Source organism: Lolium perenne, chromosome 3 (assembly GCF_019359855.2).
Source record: "Lolium perenne isolate Kyuss_39 chromosome 3, Kyuss_2.0, whole genome shotgun sequence".
Classification (NCBI taxonomy): domain Eukaryota; kingdom Viridiplantae; phylum Streptophyta; class Magnoliopsida; order Poales; family Poaceae; genus Lolium; species Lolium perenne.
This window is the reverse complement of record NC_067246.2, coordinates 37,293,596-37,299,750: the sequence shown is the minus strand read 5'-3', so window position 1 is coordinate 37,299,750 and position 6,155 is coordinate 37,293,596.

Genomic DNA, 6,155 nt, shown 5'->3' with positions numbered 1-6,155 from the left:
TCTCGAGGGTTTCTTCCGGGTAAGCATCATGCTGCCTAGATCGCATCTTGCGATCTAGGCGCATAAGTTTATTCGCTGTTCATGCGTTGCTCGTATCAAGCCTTTTGATGGCGAGCAACGTAGTTATCTTAGATGTGTTAGGGTTAGCATTGTTCTTCGTATCATATGCTGTCGTCGTGCAACCCTCAGACATCTAGCCGCCTTTACACCTATCTTAGGTGTAAGGGCGGCACCCCGCTTGATCCTTATTTAGTAGATCCGACCCGTTATGGTTGCTCCTTGTTCTTCAAGGATTAGTTTAATATCTGCATGGTTAGGCCTTACAAAGGGTTGAAGGATCCAGTGGCGCGTAGGGTGTAGTTTGCTAGCCCTAGACAGGATGTTCCGGGGATCAATTTCGTGTTGGTTTTTAGGCCTTGTCTAGGATTGGTTTACGATCACCGTGCGCGGCCGCCAGGCTCAATCACGAGTAGGATGTTTAGATTATGTGGTGAAAACCCTAAATCGTAGTAGATCGTTTTAGCTTTATTCTGATCAAGCAGGACCACCATATATTCGTACACCTCGTGCGAATCATGGGTGGATCGGCTCTCTGAGCCGATTCACAGGACAACCTGAGAGCCGATCGAGGCTCGTATTTAATGTTTACGTGTATGCCATGCAGGAAACTAAGCGAGGCACATCCATCACCTTCCCCGACCGTGGTATGGGTCGGGTGGCACGCCCTTGCACCAAAGATCGGACGTGCGTGCCGAGTCTTTGCGGGCCGTCGCTCGGAGGGACCAGGGCCAGCCGCAGCCTGGGAGCCTCCCGGCTCTATCGTGTTGCCCGTCGCTGCTCGCCGGTGGGTTTCTGACCGCAACACATTCTGGCACGCCCGGTGGGACCATCGTCGACATCAACCGCATCGCCATCTACATCTGAGATGGCGGAAGGCACCCCAGTCACGTACGAGGATTTGACCGAGGAGCTCAAGAAGAAGTATGACGAGGTCAAAGCAATCCTCGAAGCCGACCTCATCGGCTCTTTTCACAGAACCCGCTCGCATGGCATCAGGTGGAAAGGGTTCTCACCTGAAGGCGCGCTCGATGGAGTGGACCTGTCTGCCCCGTCAGAAGAACGCACCAGGTCCCTGCGTCAGGAGATTAACTTCATGGTAGCTCACTCGCTGCACCGCCATTCTGAGAGCCTGGTGAACACTTTGGAGCGTGTCGCTCTTCGGGTGATCCAGGAAATCATGAGGCATCAGTACTCTCCGTCAGGACCAGCTCTCGGGACTTACCAAGGAGAGATGCTACTCCAGTCCCGTCCACCGTTGCCATTCGCGTTGGCAGCACCAGAAGTGCCGAATTCACCGGCATACGTCGTCTCCAAGATCGGTGGTGAGCCTAGTGACTACCAGTTCTTGCATGAGGCGCCTAAGGAGATCCCTCACGGATACACGTGCACATACATGCCGCGGCGCAAAGAATCGGGCACTCACAAACCAGACTGCAACAGCAGGGACTTCTGGAACGACAGGAGGAACTTCGGGAACAGATCTCGAGAAGCAGACGTGGCTAGCTAAGTATGCCACTCCGACAAACCTCCAGAGCTCAGCTCCTGCAGTTGGCTCAGAGCTGGAAAAGCAAGCATGGCTGGCTAAGTATGCCACTCCGGCGAATCTTCAGAGTTCGACTCCTACAGCCAGCACCGTGGATCAGATCGCATAATCCGAGAGACCAGCTCGGCATGGTGCCGAAAAGGAGGACAATCGGCTATTCCAAGCCGTACCCCAACGAGTACGAGTTGATCCCGCTACCACCCAAATATCGGCTCCCCTGATTTCTCCAAATTTAATGGATCGTATGGTTCCAGCTCCATCGAGCATGTGAGCCGATATTTGGCACAGCTGGGCACGATCTCAGCATCAGATCCACTACGCGTGAGGTTCTTCGCACAGTCCCTCACAGGATCGGCTTTCGGGTGGTACACTTCGTTGCCACCAGACTCGATCCGGACTTGGAAGCAGTTGGAAGAACAGTTCCACATACAGTATCACTCAGAGGCTTCCGAGTCTGGCATTGCCGATCTAGCACAAGTACGCCAGAAGCGTGGAGAAACCGTGGCAGAATACATCCGCCGCTTCGTAATCGTTAGGAACCGATGTTATTCGGCTCGAGTGACTGAAAAAGAAGCAGTCGAGTTGGCAGTGGTGGGCCTTGCATCACCAATCAAGGATATGGCCTCCCAAGCAGACTACCCTTCACTGGTGCACATGGTTCAGAAACTATCATTATATGAACAGCGCCATCCAGACTTGTACCAGGACAAATTCAAGCGTGCGGTAGTCCTGGTTGAGGCAGATGAAGACGAAGGCTCTGCGGGAGATCAAGAGGTAGCAGTGGCTGAATGGACTCGGGGGGCAACCCCCGTGTCCTGCAAATGGGTTAAGCCACCAGGTCCGCCCAGAGGGTTTGATTTTGACGTAACTAAAACTGAGCAAATTTTTGATCTCTTACTTAAGGAGAAGCAGTTGAAGTTACCCGAAGGCCTCAAAATCCCCACGGCAGAGCTGAACGGAAAGCCATACTGCAAATGGCATAACTCGTTCTCCCATACCACCAACGACTGCAGGGTGTGGCGTCAGCAGATCCAAATGGCGATAGAACAAGGACGTCTAATTTTCAACCAGTACGCCATGAAAGTCGACACTCACCCCTTCCCCGCCATTAACATGGTGGAGTGCGCTTACCCTGAAGGGTGCCAGCCAGGATTCTCGTTCAACATCAACATGGTAGGGCCCGGACACCACTCTGGTAAGGACGGAGACGAGGGCAGCTGCTCTCGTAGCAAGGACACAGAGGAAGCCGTTCCACGCGATCGGCTCCGTCACGATGGCAAGCGTTACGTCACAGAGGGAGAAGTAAGGAATGTGAGATATCAGCGACCTCTCTCTGATCACCTCCTCAACAAGTATGTGAGTCAATATGACCAACGCCGACGGCCCTACGACGATGATGAAAGAAATCGCCTGGCTAGGGACGCCAGGAGACATCGTCGGTATGATCGCGATGAGGAGGAGTACGAGCGCCGTGCCAAGGAAAAGTCAAGGGAGCAAGACGACGAGGATAGGCACTGGGACTGTCCCTTCTTCAGACACTGCTGGGATTCAGGAATGAGCCGATTGCCTACAATCGGCAACTGCCCAGAATGTAGACAGAAGAGGGAGGATGCAGCTAACGTGTCCGTGTTCAAACGTCTAGGGCCTCTCCCGCCTCGGAACAAGCACGCTGAGTCCCCTCGGGTGGAAGATCTCGAGGATTTGGAAGACGATGATGGAGAAGAAGACAGGTACCACCGTCCAAGGTGGTGCCCTGATGGACTCAGCCGTTCCCAAAAGCGTAGGGTTCAGCGACTGCGTGGCTTGGAGGAAGCCGAAAGTTTATACCTGCGCACGCTAAGGAAGGCGCGGCCTGATCTGGCCGCGAAAATTCAACGAACCCTGGATGAAGAGGGTCGACCACAAAAAATGGAGTGGCGCCCCAAGCAAAGGAAAGCCGATGATGAAACATCGGCTGGCACGAATATGGTGTTCATCCTTCCGACGGAGTTTAGTGCTCCAGGATTAGACGAAGCACCTGTGGCACAACTTGACTGCGGCCCACGGCCAGTTATCTTTGAGAAGCCACGAGAAAGAAGCTACAGACATCTGAAGGCCCTGTACTTGCGAGGTTATATCGATGAGAGGCCTGTCAACAAGATGCTGGTGGACACCGGAGCGGCAGTCAACATTATGCCATACTCCATGCTACGTCGGTTGGGACGCTCTAGCTCGGATCTGATCAAGACCAACGTGACATTGAGCGACTTCAATGGCCAAGCGTCTGATGCACAAAGTGTTCTGAACGTGGATCTGACCGTAGGAAGGAAAACCATCCCTACGACGTTCTTTATTGTCGATAGCAAGAGCACCTATGCTGTCCTGCTGGGAAGAGATTGGATCCACGCCAACTGTTGCATTCCATCCACGATGCACCAATGCGTAATACAGTGGGATGGAGATGAGGTAGAGGTCGTCCAGGCAGATGACTCAGCCGAGATTTCAACGGCTGGCATGAACGCTTGGGAAACAGCAGGCCAAGAGCCACTCTCAGGCATCAATTTGGACGACTGCGAGCGCATCGACGTGACAAAGGATGGGGTTAGGCTGGTCTTATCCACCGGCCTGACCGTGTAGCAAGAACAAACCTATGGACAAACGTGGCAAGGCCGATCCTTGGGATCGGCCCCAAAGATCTATGGAGGGACATTGCAAAACCTTCATTGAGCGCTTCGATCAACATGGAGGCCGATTCCAGCAATCGGCCAAAATTAGCCTCACCATACGTTCTGCCTGTGTTCAACATCGATCTAATGGGCAGCGGTTTTACGTCGGCTGATGAGAGTCAACATTAGTCCTAACGGAGCCGACGTTCAAATACAGTGCCTTGGCTAACTACAGAGCCGATATCTACAGTTACCTGACAGATTCGGCTCGGGGGGCACCTAATCAGAGGGACATGTGCGATACATGTGCAGTGAAATATTGGGGGCCGATAGAAAATCGGCCAGTAAAAAAAAAATCTCATGGTATACAGCCGATGCACGGGCATCGACTTTAGAGCTAAGAAACAAAGCCACCTGCTGCGTGTTCAAGACGCGGATTTTCACCAAGTCCAGTTCAGCTGTGAGGTCTTCTGCTTCCTCGAGGGAGAGAACAATGAGAGCTTCCTCAGCTGCAAGGAGCCGATTTTGGTGCCCGAACCTTCTCTTCAAGGACTTCCAACCCTTTGCGCCAGTTCAGCAGTACTGTCAGAAGCATCAGTTTTGGCATGCAAGGCACCCTCTTTCTCATTAAGCGGTTGGTGTTTCGTCTACAACATCGGCTTTCAGCGGAAGAAAGGTGATCAATGGAGGCAAGTTTGGCTGACTCCGCATGGTGGCTGTCTCAGATTACCTGAGTTCAAAGCCCTTTGTTTGATCTGTGCATACTCACCGCTCTTCTCGCCTTGACTGAGGCTCGGGGGGCAGCTGGCCTGGTAGATGCTCTGTTTTTAGAAGCCGATTGGAGTGTCGTCGGCTGACCCTGCATCATAACCTCCTTCGGAAGCGGTGAGTTGTTGCAGTAGAAGACTACTAGAGCTGCTGAAAGGGAAGTCGTCATCATCTACAGGGTCAGAACCGTTTCTGTTGCTGCGAAAAGATAGAGCAAGGCGCTATGTTCGGACGGTAAGGGGCAGTTAAGGATCACCTTCAGGCTGGAAACCATAGCGTGGGCATTGGATGGTGCTGCCCATGGATTCATTGCAGTTGTGAACCTGCGCGATTGACATCTGAGGTCGTATGGCCGTGGGTTGGATCTGTTCAAGTGGCGCTTTGGGGAATTGGGTTTTGCCCTTGCGGACAGGCCACAGATTACCATTTGGATAAACAATAGAGATTGGCTCTGCTCGCGTTTTCATGGCAAGGACCGGTGCGCTGCCATCGGCTTGTAATTTGTTGACTTATTTTAGCAATCGGTAAATTTGGTGAAAGGACAGAACCAGCTGAGAAGTTCTTCTTCATAATAAGAGGGGTTGCTTACAGAAGAAGAGCCGATTGCTCAAAGAAGAAAAACAAAAGAAGAGCCGATTGCTCAGGGGCTACTAGTCCTACTTTACTAGTCCTCGCTGGCCTCGTCGTCGGCATCGCTGCCGTCGGCGCTGCTTCCGGAGAGTTCCTCGTCGCTGCTACCCCAGCCCTCGGCCGGAGCCTTTTCTTCCTCGTCATCATCATCGTCCTCGCTGTCCACCCAAGCGCGGAATCGCTTTGCCGGCGGATACCCAGCGGAGGAGGAGGAATCATCCTCCTCCTTTTCCTCTTCTTCCTCTACTTCTTCTTCTTCCTCCTCCTCATCGGAGGAGGTGGGTTTCACCCAGGGGTGGAGGTCGTCTTCGCTTTCGCTCTTCAGCTCCCCTTCGATGAGGAACTTGAGGTCGTCTTCCCCATCGGTCAGAGGTAAGTCACCATCTGACCCGACGAGTGCTTCGGGTGGGCCGTCTGGCACATGATCAAAGTTCCACTCCTGCTCGGCCGAGGAGGAAGACTGGAGGGAGAGGCCTAAGGAGATGGAGGAAGAGGATGACATTGCTGCA